Consider the following 18,534-nt stretch of genomic DNA (forward strand, 5'->3'; position numbering starts at 1 on the left):
AAAACAGGTTTGGCGCCTTGAATGGCACTTTCCAATGCTACCTGTACATTCAGCACCTGGGACAGCTCCTTTGCTATATTCAGCACCTTGGAAAGCTACTGGATCTCAACCCAGATGTTTCCAGCTGCCCCCAAATCCCTCGGGTAGAATAGATCTCACTAATGAAATGGGGATAGTAGCGTATTAATTGTTAATCTTTGCTGCCTCTAGGGTTCCTCCTCTCTTCCACAGTCTTTCTCTGCCTCTCTCTCTGTCTCTCACTGATGCCTACTGTTCTCTGTTCTGGACCGAGTTCAAGAATCTAAGCTGAAGGGTTGCCCTGTCCACCTTTGGATTGGAACAAATGGACAAAACAGCTGCTAGGCCTGCGTTGGCAGTGCAACTTCTGAGCGTTGCTTTCTCAGCCTTGGAAGAAAGCCCCATTGTCTGGGAGGGCTCTGAAAAACTGTTTTGTTTTGGTCTTTTGTCTGGGGGTGTTGGCGCTGGTGAAGCTGAGGCATGAGCTTGGTTGGGTTTTGCTGGGGAAACTCAGAAAAACGTGGCTTGAAGTCACACCTGGAACGAGGGACGTACATCGTCACCTCATTCATCCTCACACACAGTGATCAATTATTTCTGTTGTCTTTCTACCGAGAGAAAGGGGAAAAAATATCAGTATTTCTGCAGAAATGTTGGCCCGCCACATTTGTGGCTCCGACTCTTGCGGATTTGATTATTTGGGGATTTGGTGAATGTGTTCTCTCTAGGAATCTCTAGGTCCTCCAGCGCGACTCTTCTGATGTTGACCATAGAGTCACATTGGAGGACCTCCTAGAGAAAGCACTTCTCTAGGCATTTGTAAGACTTCCAGTGCAATTTTATGGTCAACCTCAGCTCGATGAGGGCTATACAATTGTGCTGGAGGACTTAGAGATTCTTAGAGAGGTGTTCTCTCCAGTTAAAAAAAAGTGGTTTGTTATTTGGGTCCCATGCCCCTAATTTCAGCAAATGTGGATGACCTACTGTATTGCCTTTCTCTCGACACCTGTTTGTCCCTAAAGGTCCGGGTTACACCAACGTCACACCTGCATGTTCTGGCTTTTGTCATAGCAATGATCAAGCAGTACAATAAAAAAATTAAAACAGGGAGGGGATTTTAAAAAAAAGATTAAAAATATATATCAAAATATGAGCAATACAACAGAGAGCTACAAAACTTACAAGTGCACTTAACGGTGTTCACGTTTCTTGCAAGACTCGATTAATCTCCATTACTCTCATGGGCAATTTTGCTTTCATTGCAAATCGGGATACATTAACCAGGACTGATTTAATTGCAGGAGACAGCAAGTACAGTACGACTCCCAAATCGGCGAGGGATACGTTTCCAGATTTACCCAGGATAGCGAAAATTGCGGATAATGGCGAACCCTGGTTTCCAGTGGAAGTTGACCATAGAGTTGCCCAGAGGACTTCCAGATGCCTGGAGAGACCTGTTTGTCTGGACTTTGGTAAGTGAAACTTTGGTTATTAGCCCTGCAGACACCGGTTCACACTATATATACAGTGGGCCCTCGATATCCACGGGATTTAACCATCTGTGGATGGCAAGCCCCATTGCTTTGAATGGGGACATGTGCATGGCCACGCTCATGTCGCGTCCGCCATTAAAATCAACGGGACTCAAAGTCCCATATTTTTTTAATCCATGGGGGGGGGGGGGTCCAGAATGGATCCCCTGCAAATACAAAGGATGGACTGTAGTACAGTTAAGGTCAACCACAGCTCCATGGTCTAAACATCTTGTGTTTGTGTGTATGTTTATGTGCCTTCAAGTTGCCTATCAACTTCAAGTTGCCTATTAACCATGAATTTCGTAGGGCTTCCTTAGGCAAGGAGCTAAAGATTTCTCATGTAGGGTGCATCTGCACTACAGAAATAATGCCATTCAACACCACTTTAGGTGCTGTGGCTCCATCCTATGTAATCCTAGGATTTGGAGTTTTGCAAAGTCTTGAGCCTTCTCTGCCCAAAAGTGCCATTTCCTCACCAAACTATAAATCCCACGATTGCACAGCATTGAGTCATGGCATCTCAAGTGGTGTCAAAGAGCATTATTTCAACTGTAGATGCCCCCATAGATAGCAAGCACCCTTGGCTGACGCTGCTGGGCATAGATGACTGATTTGGATAGGATGCTTTCCATGTCTTTGGTGGCAAGGGTCGACGGATGAGATGTGGGGCCAAGGGGAAAGGAAACCTGCTTGAATTGAGAGAACAGCTGCAACCTCAAGGGCCTTATGCTCCAAATGTGGCTTTGTTCACCCTGCGTCCATCCCTCCCTCCCTCGACTGCAGATCATCCTCTTGCATTTAACTGGGGGGGGGGGGGGGCTGGACAGTTTTAATGCTAACTCGACCTCCCAAAAAAACGGTTCTGAGTTAAGAGTCTGGAGCAGGTGAAGCCAGGAAACAGCTGCTCCCAAGGGCTCTCGCGTGAGCCAGCCACAAAAGAGAGAACAGGAATGGAGCAATGCCCTCATAATTATAGATCTCTCCTTTGCTCTCTTTGTGGCCATTTACTGCAAAACTGGCTCAGTCCAGCAGCCCTCCCCGGTTGCAAAACCACTTGACGCCTCTGCACCTGATACTTTACTCCCCTCCCCAGCCAAATTCGACACTCAGCGCCATATTTTCGGAAATGGCTATCCCAGCACAGCTCTCCCACTTTGCTGGAGAATTCAGCTTGATTCTCCAAAACAAGGGGGTGGGCATTATGCACCTCCATGGGCCCTAGGTAGCCCTCCGGGAGTCAGGTGCAACTGTTGAGACACCCACCAACTTCCTCATGTCTTCCTTCCTTCCTTCCTTCCTTCCTTCCTTCCTTCCTTCCTATATCCTCCCTCCCTCATATTGTATATCCTTCCTTCCTTCCTTCCTTCCTTCCTTCCTTCCTTCCTTCCTTCCTCATATTGTATAACCTTCCTTCCTTCCTTCCTTCTTATATCCTCCCTCCCTCATATTGTATAACCTTCCTCATATTGTATAACCTCCCTCCCTCCCTCCCTCCCTCCCTCCCTCCCTCATATTTTCCTTCCTTCCAATGGTTGCCAAACTTCCCAGCTTGGGCATGGAAACCCCACTGAGTGACCATGGGTCAGTCACACACTCTCAGCCTCAGGGGAAAAGGCAAGGGCAAAACTCCTCTGAACAAATCTTGCCAAGAAAACCCCAGGATAGGTTCACCTTAAGTTGGAAACGACTCGACGGCACGTGACACAGTGCGTAGTTGTTTATGTCACAACTACTGCCATTACATTGAGTGAAATATGGGAATTATGATTGAGTAATTTTAGTGCAAGAAACATAACTAAAGATGCTGCATGGTGTGGCGTGGGAGGAGGTGGCACCGTGAGTTACTGCTCCGGGTGACGCCAACCCTATTGACGCCACTGCACCCCACAATGGTTTCATCATGGGGAAGGGAACATGGCTCTTTGAATAACACCAGAGGGCCATATCATGGCCTCTGGAGGGCCCCATTCCTCTCCCAGACCTGAGTTTTCCCCTTGAGCAAAATGGTGGGGATGAGTAATTGTGGGTTTTTTGGTGCTTTTGCACTGCAGTCTCCCCTTAGACCTCCATGATATACAACCAGATGCCAGCAGTTCATTTATCACCTCCAAAGGCACATGACGGGGGACAAGAACGGTGGTGCACAGACCTCTGGCAAGCCAGCGCATGTTTCCATAAAACAAGAGCACGCCGGCTGAGTAAGACGGCGCCGCTCTTCGCATGCCCCCCCCCTTGAGTTTACACACCTTGTCAAAGCCGCCGTCTCCCCTTGTTTGTCTTCCTGGCTACGCGCGCCAGGTACTTGGAGGAAAAGGAAGAAGAAGGGAACCTTTCTTCCCAAGTGGCAGACATAGATTGGAGAGGGGAGGATAGGTCTCAATCTTTCTTCTGCTCCGAACTGGAGGTTGTTCATTGATTGATTGGTTTTATTTAAATCTCACCTTTCTTCCAGTACAGGACAAAAGGTGACCTAAGGGTATTATATATATGTAACATAATTTCCTTCCTTCCCTTCCTTCCTCCTTTCCTCATATTTTTATCCTTCCCACCCTTCTTCCTTCCTTCCTTCCTCATATTTTATATCCTTCCTTCCCTTCCTCCTTTCTTCATATTTCCTTCCTTCCTTCCTTCCTTCCTTCCTTCCTTCCTTCCTGTTTCAAATAAAATATTATATAGACATTTTAAAGTGACTCCCAAATTTAAGTCCTCCAGGTGTTTTGGATTTCAGCTCCCAGAATTCCTGGCTGTTGGCCAAGTTGGCTGGGACTTCTGGGTGTTGAAGTCCGAAACACCTGGAGGACCCAAATTTGGGAAATATTGATATAAACCATCCTATTAAAAGATCTCTTGTAGTGTTGTGGTTTGAGTGTTGGACTTGGGATGTACATCTACACTGTATTTATTTGTTTATTTACTGTAGGAATACTGCAGCTTAACTCCACTTTAACTGCCATGGATCCTTCCTACAGAACCCTGGGATTTGTAGATTGGTGTGGCACCGGCCCTCTTTGGCCGAGAAGACGAAATACCGTGTGAAACTACAGATCCTAGGATTCCATAGGATGGAGCAACAGCACTTAAAGTGGTGTCAAGGTGCCTTATTTCTACTGTGTAGACACACCCTCGGGCTCCGGGGAAGCAGGGTTCAAATCATGACCCAGCTATGGGAACTTAGAGGCCCTGGCAGTGTGCATCCCAAGGTCTTGTTTCTGAAAGGGTGTATTGATGTTATCTAGTTACCTCTCTTTGCAGCTTGAGATCCAGTGTGGGCCCTGGTTCTCTCCTATTGAATCCTGGGAGTGGCGGTGTATGGATGAGTAAATAGAAATCTCAGCCTGAGAGCTAGGACCTCCCCAAACTACAAATCCCAGGATTCCATAGATTGGAACCATGGCAGTTAAAGTGGAATCATAGCGATGTAATTTTGCGTTTTGCAGGTGAGGCTCAGCTGGGATGAGGAGCAGATGGGTATATTTTTTGCAACGGAGAGTGGAGCATTCCTGGAATAAAGCAATGAAGGGCCACTGTTTTGCAGACAAGCCGGCCTCTATCCCTCTTTCTGTTTCCATGGTGACTGCGATCATCTCTTTCTCTCCTCCTTCCACCAGCTTTCCTTCTTTCTCTTCCTAGAGATGAGAGAACGGTTGGTTTACAGGAGACAAGGCACCCTGAAGGGCTTTTTTCTCCTGGAAGGAAGAGCAATATATATATATATATATATACACATACATACAAGGAGAGCTTTGGGGATGGTTTGATAGTCCTGCATGTTTGCCGCCATCTTGCAAAAAGTCACATAGGATCTTAGGATGCTCAAAAGGAAATCTTAAAGATGGCCAAACAGAGGACAGGTTCACCTCTGCAACCAAGGAATGGCTGGAAGAAGAGTTGCTGGAGATAAAATGTAATCGCTGTTGAATTGGTTCAATTGCAAAACTACTTTTATTGCCAAGAAGCTCCTTCCGATGTTCAACCAAAATCGACCCTCCTGTTACTTCAGACCATTAGATCTGAAAAGAACATTTCTGCTTTGAAATCCTATTTTCCATGCAGTTTTCTGCATGAAAAGTGTTGTTTTCTATGCACAACAACCCTACACGAATTTTGGACAGAATAGGTCCCAAATTGCGAATCGTTCCAAAATTGCATGTTGATTTTGCTCAGAATCAGTTCTGAATTGTGAATCACTTTCAAAAACTGCATGCAAATTGTACACAGACTAAGTCCCAGAAAAAGTCTCAGCTTCCCTGAGAAGCAGTCTAAATATGCATCCGCGCTGCTGAAATAATCCAGTTTGACACCACTTTAACTGCCATGGCTCAGTGCTATGAAAGTCTGAGAACTGCATTGTCTGGGAATCCAGGTGATCCAGATATCAAGTTTGGTGAGACATTTAGTCTGTTCTGCCAGAGAGCTCTGGTGCCACAACAAACTACAAATCCCAGGATGGCATAGCATTGAGCCATGGCAGTTAAAGCGGTGTCAAAGTGGATTATTTCTACAGTGCACATGCAGCCAGAGTTTGTCATGGCTGTTAAAAAAGGTTTGCATAAGAAAGGGTAGAAGGTCAACAGAAATAATAATAATAATAATAATAATAATAATAATAATTTGTTTCTTACTCACCTGTCCTCATGGATCGAAGTGTGAAACAGCAATGAACAACATCAGTTGAAACACATTAATTAAAACATGCAACAGTTTATCAGGACAAACAGACATTTTAAAACCAGATTTAAAATTCAGCATCTAAATTCACAACTTAAATGTCATTTGGATACGTCTGCTGAAACAACGTCGGATGACCACATATGGCCACAGTTTGCTCACCCTGGCTCTACCTCACGCGAGGCTGAGCCCATTATTTTTGGACAATGTACGAATAAAAGATATCAGGGATTCTGACACTGTGCCCTTGTCATTTTTCATTCATGTTGACGGCAACGGAATTTGTCACCGAACCGATGGCTTGCACTTTTTCACCCGGCGGACTGACTCAGCAGCAAGGAGCGTCGTCGGGCTCAGATTCAAGGAATCCTGGCCGCCAGAACCTGTGGCTGCTTCCAAGGAGCAAGTGGCAAAGCCGCCCGCTCGGTTGTCTCCCACCATGGTAGAGAACAGCCTGGAAGAGATCCAGGGCTTGGCAGGCAGAGGCTTCGAGGCCTAGAGGTAGAGCGGCATAAGAGGAGAAGCAGCTTGGTATGCTGGCCGTCCATTAAGAAGCAAACCATGCAAGGAAATGCTCTGTGCGGGGACATACGGGGGACACAGGATGAGCAAAAAAGGCTTCTGCTTCTCCCTGTGACACAAATGCTATGACAGGCAACTCCTAATGGCCCTGAAGGCCTTGGCGGCTGGTGGCACCATGTCAATGGGGTGATTCATCCACTCCAGGTTTTAATCTGGACTCCAAAGCTCTGGAGCTGCGAGGGTTTAATTCTGGCTTTAATGGTGCTGGATACTGTCCCTAAATAGCTCTTCTTCCTCCTCTTCATCATTATCATCCTCATCTTTATTTCATAGAATCATAGAACTCTGGAGTTGGATGGGAACCCATTCTGCCATGCAGGAAGACACAATCCAAGCATTCCCTACAGATGACTTTCCAACCTGTTTGAAAACCTCCAAAGGAGACTCCACCACCATCCAAGGCAGAATTTTCCACTGCTGAACAGCTCTTACCATCAGGAAGTTCTTCTTAACGTTTAGGCAGAATCTTGTTTCTTGTACCTTGAAACCATTGCTCCGTGTCCTACTCTCTGGAGCAGCAGAAAACAAGCTTGCTCCATCCAAAATATGACATCGCTTCAGATAATGAAACATGGCAATCATGTCACCTCTTAAGCTTCTCTTCTCCAGGCTAAACACACCTAGATCCCCAAGCTGATCCTTGTAGAGTTTGGTACTTTCTAGACCTTTCACCATTTTGATCACCCGCCTCGGACACGCGCCAGCTTGTCCACATCCTTCTTCAATTGTGGCAAAGCATGGCAGAAGAGGGTTGGATTGATTGGATGGCCCTGGGATCTCTTCCAACTCTATGGTTCTGTAATGGGAGCGGGATTGGGGTGAGTAGGCACGTTCGCTTCTCTAAACACACACCTTCTCCAAACCGTATATTTTTGGTGCAATAACTCACACTCTGTTTGCATTGGTATCCCCAGGAAATGTTGCACCATGTGTCCAGCGGCATGATGGATACCCACCCGTGTCGACACACTTCATCAGCCCGATTTAAGAGCAGCGCAAGGGAAAGCTTAATGTTGCAACAGGAGATGTGGGCATCATTCCCAGAAGCCTGTCGCCGCCTGGTTAAAAGGGGGGGGGGGGAGGGAGCGCTGGATGAGCATTGGGAATGGAGAGGAAGGAGAAAGAAAAAGAGCAAGCAAGAAAGAACAGACAGAGAATGAGAAAAGGGTGAGGTGTGGGTGGATTTAATATGTTTTTAACCCAGGGAGAAAGTGGAGGCTGGTAGTAGCTCCCATGAATTCATGCTAGGTTTTTAAATGAAGGTTATAAAGGTGTTCTCCAAGTCCTGAACTCCATTCCCCCCAACTGTGTTCAGCACCCTGGAGATTGGCCTTCAAACAAATTCAAAACCTGGAGTTGATTCACTGCTGCATTAATATGTGAGCCACCAGCTTGCAAAGCTGGCACTTCTCAGGTTGTTAATAAATCGGTGGTGCTCCTTGCGAGCAGATTTCTCTCCCAAGAGACAACATGAAGTCTTCTCCAGGCTCTTATAGACAGCATAAATCTTGATGCTACCTTTGTTTCCTTCCCTCAGCAGTCTTGTTAGGGTTCTTTTGCAATTCCTCTCACCTTTTCTGGCCAAAGGTCCCTCTGCTTGAAGCATTTCAAGAATTCAGGGCCCAGCAAGGGATAGAAGAACATGGCACTGCCTAAAGGCCACATGGAGAAATGAATCTTCCAGATCAGCCTACAGCTTTGTTTGATGGTTAGGGAGCCCCATAATGGCCCAAAGTGGTCTGCCTGGCAACATGTTGCTGTTGTTGTGTGCCTTCGGGTCATTTATGACTTATGGAGACCATAAGGCAAGTCTGTCATGGGGTTTTCTGGGGCTGAGATTGTGTGGCTTGCCCAAACTCACCAGTGCATTTCCATGGCTGATGACAAACAAATATTGGAAGTAGCCAGACATCAACTGTTGGATTTATGCAGTGGAGTTTGGTGGATTTATCTGTTGTGTTCCTTCAAGTCAATTCCATCTTTTGACAAGCCTAAGGTGAACCTATCATACTAGTTTATCACACGAAGGAGATCGGGAGTTTATCCTGTGAATATCCTGGAAGAATCGCGTAATTACACGAAAAAGATTTCACACAACATCGCATAAAACCCGCCATCAAAGTGGTCAGAAAGAAGCATTTAATTGCCATCTTTTTATTTTCGGGACTTCAGCGACAACGCATTTCCGATATCACTTATTTGCACAATTGCACGTGATCATCATTCACGCAGTTACTCACCATTTTCGCTTTATTTGCAGGATGCTTTAAAGTGGCGAAGGTGGGAAAATGTTAACAAATCTTGTGATTCTTCGGTGAAAGGGTAGCCATTTTGCCAAAACTAAACAGCGGATGAAAAACTTTTGCTTTGTCGGATGCGGTGATCACCTGGGGAACCTTCTTCCACTGGAAATGGTTTCACAGCTGATAGCGGAATCCCAAGGAAACGAAAACAAAGCTATCATGTTGGTTAGCGATGGTGGCATCAGGGATTGCTGTGGCTGCGCCCAACCCGAAAATCCTTAATTAAGCGGCTTTGTTAATTAGTGAAGGAAAACTGCCAGGTCTCTTTAATCCCCCTTATCCCTGGCTGCACTTGGCGGAAGGCTTGTAGGCCTTTTATCTCTTCCCTTTCGCGATCGCTGTCCGGGGGAACGGCGACAAAAACCTCCGCAATAAAAGATGTTATTGCAAATTTAACCAGACACCTAGGTTTGTCTCTGCCAGCTGATGCTGCTGGTTGCAAAATAGTATTGGCCCATCTTGAACATGGCCAGAGAAATGGATCTCCATTGGATCTCCATTGGATCAAGGATCAGTCCGTGCATACTTTATATATACAGCTGCCCCTCGAAATCCATGGACTTGAAATGCGAAGACTTGGAAATCTGCAGAGGGGCAACCACGTGGCTCACACCCCACATGCATGCACCCCATACAAGCCTATGGGCTTGTATATGCGTGAGATTTTGAACTCGTGGAAGGGTCCTGAACAGATCCCCTGCGATTTCAAAGAGGCGACTGTATTCTTCCTTTTCCCCAGGATTGGGAGCAAGATGACTTGCAGACAAGAATGAAGACAAAAAAACATTGAAATCTGTTGCTTTTGCATCAAGCTGTTTCCTACTTATGGCAGCCCTCAGGTGAAACCATTGTGGGGTTTTCTTGACAAGATTTGTTCAGAGAAGGTTTGCCCTTGCCTTCTTCCGAGGCTGAGAGAGTGAGGTTCGCCCACTTCCATAGTGGAACATCTCTTAACCTCAGGAGGTTCTTCCTAATGCTGAAGTGGAATCTCTTCTCCTGTAACTTGCATCCATTGCTTCATCTCTGGAGCACCAGGAAACAAGTTTGCTCCATCCACAAGATGACATCCCTTCAGATATTTAAACATGACTATTAACTTTCTGTTCTCCAGGCTAAACCTACCCAGCTTGGTGGCTTCCAGACCTTTCCCCATATTGGTTGCCCTCCTTGATGCGCTCCAGCTTGTCCAGATCCTTCTTGAATTGTGGTGCCCAAAACTTGACACAGTGTTCCAGGTGAGGTCTGACTAAAGTGGAAGAGGATGGCACTATGACTTTCATTGATCTGGACCCTACACTTCTATGCTCCTGCAGGTGCCTGCCCTGCCATCTTGGTATCCATTGCTAAAGCAACCCCAAAGGAGGCCATCTAACCTTGGTTTAAAGGCTCTCCCTACTTTCTGAGCTAGTCTGCTCAACGGATCCATCACTCTTCCCATCAATGTGTTCTTCCTAAACTTTAGGTGGCATCTCTTTTCTTGCAGTTTGAATCCATTTGGTTCGTGACCTAGTTTCTGGATCAGCAGAGAACAAGCTGGCTCCAACTTTCCACGTGAGATGCCTTCAGATATTTAAAGATGACGATCATGTCACTTGTCAGTCTTTCTTCAAGCTAAACATAACCCAGCTCCCTACATCGTTCCTCATAAGGCTTGGTTTCCAGATTGTTGGCCATCTGGGTTGCCCTCCTCTGGACACGTTCCACTTGCCGTGATGATCTTTGGACGTGGGAAGTAGGTCCTCTTCCACTGAGATCACCCTTCAAAATGAGATGAGTTTCTAGTCCTCAGGGTTCTAGAGAAAGAGAAATCTGTCTTTCAAAATGAAGGATGATTCTAGTCCTCATGGTTCTGAAGAAAGAGATTTCCACCCTTCAAATTGAAATAAAATCCTACTCCTCATGATTTGGAATATAAGAAGCTGCCTTACTCTGAGACAACTCTTGGTCTATCTAGCTTAGTACTGTCTAGAACAGGAATGGAAATTATATGATCTTCCAGACAGCATTGAATTGCAATTCCCAGTATTCCTGAACTTGACCTATGCTGGCCAGGACTTCTGGCTGTTGCTGTCTTCAGTTAGCCCTCCATATTCACAGTCCCCCCTCCCATGGATTCAAGCCTCTATGGCTTGAAAATCTATACATTCCAAAAAGCAAAGCTTGGTTTTGCCATTTAATATAAGGGGCACCATTTTACTATCCATTGTATTTAAGGGGACTTGAACATCCACAGATTTTGCTATCCGTAGGGGTTCCTGGAACCAAACCCCAGCGGATACCAAGGGTCTACTGTATTTCAGATTTCACAGGAGCTATGAGATGTGCTCAGTCCTATCTACAAACTGCTTTCAGCACCATGGAAGGATCTCTAATAAAAACCCAGAGTGGATTCCCTGCCCCTCTGACATGGGAGGCCTGGGCAGCAGGAATCTTACACATCAGGAAAGCTTGCTTGGATGGTTCTACAGTTCCTGGGTTGAACCAGAGTTTGCAAATGTCTCCATTTTGGGTTGCATCTCCTCAAATCCCCTCACAAGCCAGTAGAGAAGGCAAAAATTTGGAACTCAGGCCCATCTCAAGCAGAGTGACGTCGTGCCTGGCACAAGGTGGCAATGGATTTAGGACAGGGTGCACAAGCTACCCCTAGATGGAAGAGTTTAGCCTTGCTGGCATCCTCTGAAGCTCCTCTCTTTCCCTAACTTTGCAGCCTTTTGCCTCATTTCCTCAGCTCCCTAAGAGAGCAATTTTGTATCTCTCTTTCTCAGCGCTGCCTCCTTCTCCCTTTCCTCCTCAAACCCACTGGAATCTTTTCCTGTGCTGAGTTTGGTTAGTGTCACTGTTGTCAGAGGGAATTTCACATGCCTAATTAAAGCTGCCGCCGGCGGGGGCTGCCGCCGATTCTCCCTGGAGACGCTCCCCTGCCTCCCGACTTCCCCGTCAAGATCAAGAGAATAAAACATTGTCACAGTTCAAGTTAACAACAACAGCAACAAACCGGCAATGGGGACCGGGCGGTGTGTGTGAGTGCGCAAAGCGAATGACAAGATTGGGGCTGGCAGCCGATGCGCCGCCAGAAGAAAAATCCACCTGCCAAAACCCGCAGCTTGGTCGCTCGGGACCAGCTCTGTGGGTCAGCACTGTCAGGTAGCTGCCAAGTTGGGAATCTCAGATCTCAGGGCCTGGCTTCTCTTCCGTGAGCATCCGGGGCAAGAAGGAGACTCAGGGTGAGAGTGCCGTCTTGCCATGTAAGGAATCTCAGATCTCAGGGGCAAGGAGGAATCTCAAGATGAGAGCTCTGCCTTGAAAAATGTGTGTGAGAGAAGTAGGGAATCTCACTTCTCGGGGCCTGGCTTCTCTTTCCCAAGCCTCAAGGGTGAGGGGGAATCTCAGCTTGAGAGCACTGTCTTGGAAAATGTGTGTGAAAGAGACACTGCCAAGTAGGAAGTCTAAACATCTCAGGGCTTGGCTCCTTTTCTCCAGCCCTCAAGAGCAAGGAGGAATCTCAGGGTGAGAGCACTGTCCTGGAAAGTGTTTATCATAGAATCATAGAACCCTAGAGTCGAAAGGGAGTGCAAGGGGCCATCCTATCCAACCCATTCTGCCATGCAGGAAGACACCATCCAAGCCCTCCCTGTGACAGATGGCCCTCCAGACTCTCTTTAAAAACCTCCAAAGAAGGAGAGTCTTCCTCTCTCTGAGGCAACGTCTTCCACTGTTGAACAGTTTTTTCCATCAGGAAGGTGTTCCTAATGTTTAGGTGGACTCTTTTCTTGTAGCTTGAATCCATTGCTCCATGTCCCAGCCTCTGAAGCAGCAAGGGAAGCACAAGACTTCTCTGGTGCTCTTTTGTTCCCAGGATTTCCTGGTCTGACTGAGATAGACTGCCTCTTTGCAAGGAAGCATCTATTTACAAATGCAACAGATCTCCTTATCCATGATGGATCAGGCCAAAAAGCCTGTATTGTCTGATGTTCTTTTTTCCAAGGCTTGAATCTGATGATGAAAATCCAACTCGGAGGCCAACGAGAAGCTCACCAAGCCTGGAAGCATGTATCTTCCATGTCAGTGGGGTAGCACTTCGTTCCAGGTTTGAGTCTGAACCCATTCCTTCCAAAGTAGGTTCAGCGCTTGGTGTAACCTCTTTAAATTTCGGTCTAAAACCCAGAGCGGATCTCTTTCTCTCTCTCACACACACACACTCACAAACACACTCCTGCTGCTGCTCTCTCAAACACAAATCCGAGAAGCAATTGGTAGCTGCTGCTGATCAATTTTGCCCAGAGGCGGCTGGTGGATGACAGGCAGCAAGCGTGAGCCGAGAGAGGCCCAGGGAAAAGCTGCACAGTTAATTTGTGTCTGTCGGCACGCTCCAGTCAAGGAGGTGAGGGAGATGAATTTCTTTTTATTTCCCACCCCCAGGGCAGAGAAGGAGGAAGAACATGCTCGGGTTGTGCGGCTTGAGCCTAGCAATCGACCTGGGATGTGCACGGTTCGATCCCTGGCTCCTGCTAATGAGGGGTCCGATTACCATTTTTATGATCGGAGAAGCAAGTTGCGCAGGCAAAGCTGAGCAATGTTTGCCAGGCCTGGGTGGTGGCGGGCACGAAGTGTAGCTTGTGCCGTGGCCGATGATGGCTGAGATCTGCTTATTATTGGCGGAGATTAAATATCACAGTCTTACAGATCCATAACTGTGTTGCAGAAATGCAATGAAACCCTTTTAGTGAATAGTGATGATGGCCATCCAAGCAGGCACTGGCAAGAGTGCTCCCATGCGCAGCTTGTGCTGTCGCCAATGATGGCTGAGATCTGCTTATTATTGGTGGAGATTCAATCAACACAGTCTTACAGATCCATAACTACATTGCAGGAATGCGATGAAACCCTAATAGTGGATTGTGACGATGGCATCCAAGGAGGCACTGGCAAGAGTGCTCCCATGCGCAGCTTGTGCTGCAGCCAATGATGGCTCATATGTGCGCATATTTTTGGTGGAGATTCGACGTCACAGTTTTATGGATCCATAACTACAATGCAGAAATGCAACAAAACCCTGTTAGTGAATTGTGACGACAGGCATCCAAGCGGGCAAGGGCAAGAGTACTCCAGTGGCTGAGATCTTCATATTATTGGTGAATTTGATGTCACAATCCTTCAAATCCACTACGTTGCCGAAATGCAACAAAACCCTGTTAGTAAATTGTGACAGGCGGGTAAGAAATAATATCATTTTTCCTGGATAAGGAATCCGTGGATAAGGAGGGCTGACTATGATGATGATGATGATGATGATGATGATGATGAGCAATTTTAAGAGGTTACACCAAGTGCAGCAGCTTTGATAGCTCCTTTAGAGTTCATACTAAAGCCCAGAATGGGTTCACCTTCCCATTCATTCTCATGGAAGTCACCACTTGTCCCATGGTTTTATTGGGGGTCTGCCTATGGAGCAGAAGGCCTGTTAGAGGGACATTTTTGCCGAAACAACAACCCCAAACCCTTGAGCCAACTCTCCATCCTCAATCCATCAGTTCTCTTTTCTGCTCAAGGCTGCATTAATTCCAGCTTCTTGATGGCTTCTTCCCTTCTCTCCTGCCTTCCCTTCTCCCCATTTGGTATTGACATTAACCGCGTCTCCAGAGTGCTCAGAAACCTCGGCAGCCCCAAGGCATTGAATAATCTTGACAGCCTGGCCAGGCTTGGTATTCTCTGATAATGGTCAGCTCCTGATCTCCCGTGATTCCTTGCACCGCCTTCGCTTTCCAAGCCATAATGAGGCTCCTACCTAATTCCTTTCGCCCAATGCTAAAAGATAAATACAGAACGCACACACGCGAGAGAGAGAGAAATAAAAAAATAAGGACAGGGAAGGGAGGAAGGGAGCGTGTTCGGCATTTCCAAAGAACATCTCAGGTACACCTTGCCATCTGTTCCACTTTCAGGGTGGCAGGACTCTGATATCAGACAAGATGAGGCAGTGGCTTCATGGAGCAGATGGCGGTGGCAGCAAAGGATTGGAGGGACAGGCCTGTGTGACTATCAGCCTTCCCTGTGTAAGATAGATTTCAGGTGCTGCTAAGTGTATAGTGGTTTGAGAGTTGGACTATGGCTCTGGAAACCAGGGTTGGAATCTTTCGTTGGCCATGGAAACCCATTGGGTGACCTTAGGCAAGTTGCACGCTCTCAGCCTCAGGGGAAGGCCATGGCAAACCTCCTCTGAAGCAACCTTGGCGAGGAAAGGGAGGTTCACTTTAGGGTTTCCATAAGTCGGACATGAATCGGAGGCACGCAGCAACAACAGATGCGCCGCATGCTACCTGTGCATCCCAGACCTCCCCACCTCTGAGCTGCATGGAAGATATGGGAAGAGGGGTCAGGTCCAAAGGGCTGGTAGCGGTCAGAGTTTCTGCAAGCTGGCAGGCGGCAGATGCCAACACAGCACACCGTCGGCTTGGTTCTGCAACAGAGACATCTGGAATGGCCAAACCGGGGTCCCAGTGGGCGTTGTTAAGAGCTTCATTACTGCTTCTAGCAGCTGGATGCGGCTCCGAGCTGGAGATTAAAGAGAAGAGTGTGCTCCTTCTCCTTTCTTTCCCTCCCTTTCGCGCTCTCTTTTTCCAAAAATAATTGGGAAAAGACCCGGTGTGCAATTGTTCCGTGTTCGTCTCCAATTTCCTTCAAAATCCCATTCACTTCTTTAGCAGTGGATCAAATGACAGGGAGAGAAAAAGCAAGCTGGGGTGGGGTGGGGGTCTGTTCACACTACACAATTATGGCTCTGTGATTTCCCCTTCAACTGTCATGGCTGCATCCTAGGGAATCCTGGGGTTTGTAGTATAGGGAGGGGGTACTGAGACAAAGGAATGGGTCCATCAGGCCTGGTTTCCCATGAGGAGCCAAGATGGTCAAACTGAGGTTGTTGTACGGAAGGTGCCAAAAAGTTCTCGGCTCAACCACCCGTTTCCCAAATCTGAGCATAATTTGGTCACTGTAGCTTGGAAGAGTGTTCTTTTGTATTGTTGTTGTTGCTGTGTGCCTTCAAGTTATTTCCGACTTGTGGCGTCCCCAAGGCAAACCTATCATGGGGTTTTCTTGGCAAGGTTTGCTCAGAGCAGGTTTCCCTGGGCTCCTTGCACAAAACAACAATCAAGTCCCAAGAAGAAGGTCAGCCATTTCTCCCCTCGTATAAAAATTGTTAGAAGTGCCACAAATCTCCTTTTAAGAAAGAAAGAAAGAAAGAAAGAAAGATCAGTTTAATTGCTACCCATTCATCTTTCCATCAATCTATCTTCCTTCCTTCCTTCCCTCCCTCTCTCCTTCCTTCCTTCCTTCCTTCCTTCCTTCCTTCCTTCCTCTCATCTCCATTCCCCCCCCTTTAACCCCCCGCTGAGAGGCTCACAGGGGGACAGGGGGACTCTGTCTTGCCCCGTGTGTTTGATGAATTATTTATAATGCAGGTGACCTCATTCATTCAGACTGATTTTCCAGCCTGTCACTCCAATTACGGTCCATTCCTTGGAAGGGGACGGCGGTGGAGGGGGAGAGAGTGGGAGGCAGAAGAATCCCAAACGGTGAGTTTCTTATCATGACTTCAGCTCACTTGTCACTTTGGCAGATGATCCGCCGGACAGAGGTGCCCCTCAACTCGCCTTCCTTAATAATTAAAGCCGGGCTGATCTGGGCTTCAAGCGTGGCCTTGTCTTCTCGCCCACTCGCTCCCAGCCCTGTTATTTCATTACCTCTTCTTTGTTCCAAGGCAGGACACGTGTGCACATGTGCAAAGATCCTGACACTACAGAAAGGTTCAGAGGCACATTTTGCACACTGCTTCATTGGGGAGAGAAAGCGAGTGCAGAATCTGGGGGCGGGGGGATATATTACAGTACTAAGGCTGGGGTTTTCACAGTGGTATTATTAGAGTTGGCACCACCCAGTGAAGTAACCGATTGCATCACCCGCACCCCATTGACTTTCTCCCATACCACACTATTTGTTGTTAACCACTCTCGAGTTGATCTCGACTCATGGCGGTCCTGGGGATGAAACATCTCCAAGATTCGGATGAGATACCACAAGATTCGGATGAGATACCTCCAAGATTTGGATGAGACATCTTCAAGATTCCCTGTCTTCCACTATTCTTCTTAGTTCTTGCCACTTCATACCCATGACCTCCTTAATAGATTCCATCCATCTAGCATGCGATCCTACAATGTTTCTTCTTCCTTCCACCTTTCCTAGCATTACTGTCTTTTCAAGTGATCTATGCCTTCTCATGACATGGGAGATTATCAGACGGGGGACGGAACATCCTTGGGCCATACTTTCCCCATTCTTATAACATGATTGTGAGAAGATTTTCATACACGTGTCCTGTCATTAAACTGTGATTGACTGCGATTGCATGAAAGACTTTCGCATGACATTGTGCTGATCCTGTCATTGTCCTGTCAGATCCTGGAATTGTCCTGTCCTTGCCCTTCATTTTGCATTAACGAAAGAACACATTAATGCAATTCCACTACACTGACAGTTTAATGACAGCGTCAGTGCAAATGTATGAGTGTCTTTCGCGCAATCTCTGTCACGGATGGGATAAGGACGAGTTTTGCTCCTGTCTTCCATCTGTTAATCTCCACCTCCAAAGTACAACAGCCTGAGGTTGATCATCTTGGCTTCCAGGGAGATTTCAGGTTTGATCTGTTCAAGGACCCATTTATTGGTTTTTTGGCCATCCATGATATCCTCAGCACTCTTCTCCAGCACCACATCTCAAATGCATTTATTCTCTCTCTATCTGTTTTCGTGTTGTCTAGCTCTCACATCTGTACATGATAATGGGGACTACAGTTGCTTTTACGCTTCTAACTTTCATGCTCAGTTGTGTATCTTTGCTCTTTAGTTCTTTCACAGCTGCCCTTCCCAATCCTAATCTTCTTCTCATTTCTTGGTGGCAGTCCCCATTTTGATCTATGTTTGCTCTAAGGTATAAGAACTCTTTCACCATACAGAATCCTTAGTCATGTTTTGGTACTCATGTTACCCGCAAATCGTAATTGACATAGGTTACTCAATGTTGCGGGAATAGTTGTGACGGAAACAACTAGCATGTTAAAATTACACCTTTAAATTTACAACAGAGCAATAGCAAGTACATTTCTATACCGCTTACCGGTGTACTATGCGGTTTACAAAGTGTAAGCTAATCCTATGCACTGCCATATATTGCTGAATAATGGGAATAGTTGTGGCTTAAGCAACTAGCATGTTAAAATTACACCTTTAAATTTACAATATCATATGAACAGTCTGGATGTATTTAACTGTATATAGTTCCATATGGTCCAAATGAAAATTTGATAAGATGGGATGGTGTTTAAAAAAAAGTAGAAAAGAATAATATTTTCATTTTAAAACAAACACACAGC

At 46.6% G+C, this 18,534-nt stretch overlaps 1 protein-coding gene across 1 annotated transcript in view; it reads left to right on the forward strand.

Annotated features, from left to right (window-relative positions):
- Positions 1–18,534, forward strand: part of SEMA6B (semaphorin 6B) — a 195,836-nt gene that overhangs the window by 20,719 nt on the left and 156,583 nt on the right. The window contains exon 3 of the mRNA XM_089535647.1: positions 1,320–1,490. The gene's annotated coding sequence lies outside the window, so the exon portion shown is untranslated. The remainder of the gene's footprint in view (positions 1–1,319; positions 1,491–18,534) is intronic.

This window comes from Sceloporus occidentalis, unplaced genomic scaffold, assembly GCF_023333645.1.
Source record: "Sceloporus occidentalis isolate IW3139 unplaced genomic scaffold, rSceOcc1.0.p SCAF_8, whole genome shotgun sequence".
Taxonomy (NCBI): Eukaryota; Metazoa; Chordata; class Lepidosauria; order Squamata; family Phrynosomatidae; genus Sceloporus; species Sceloporus occidentalis.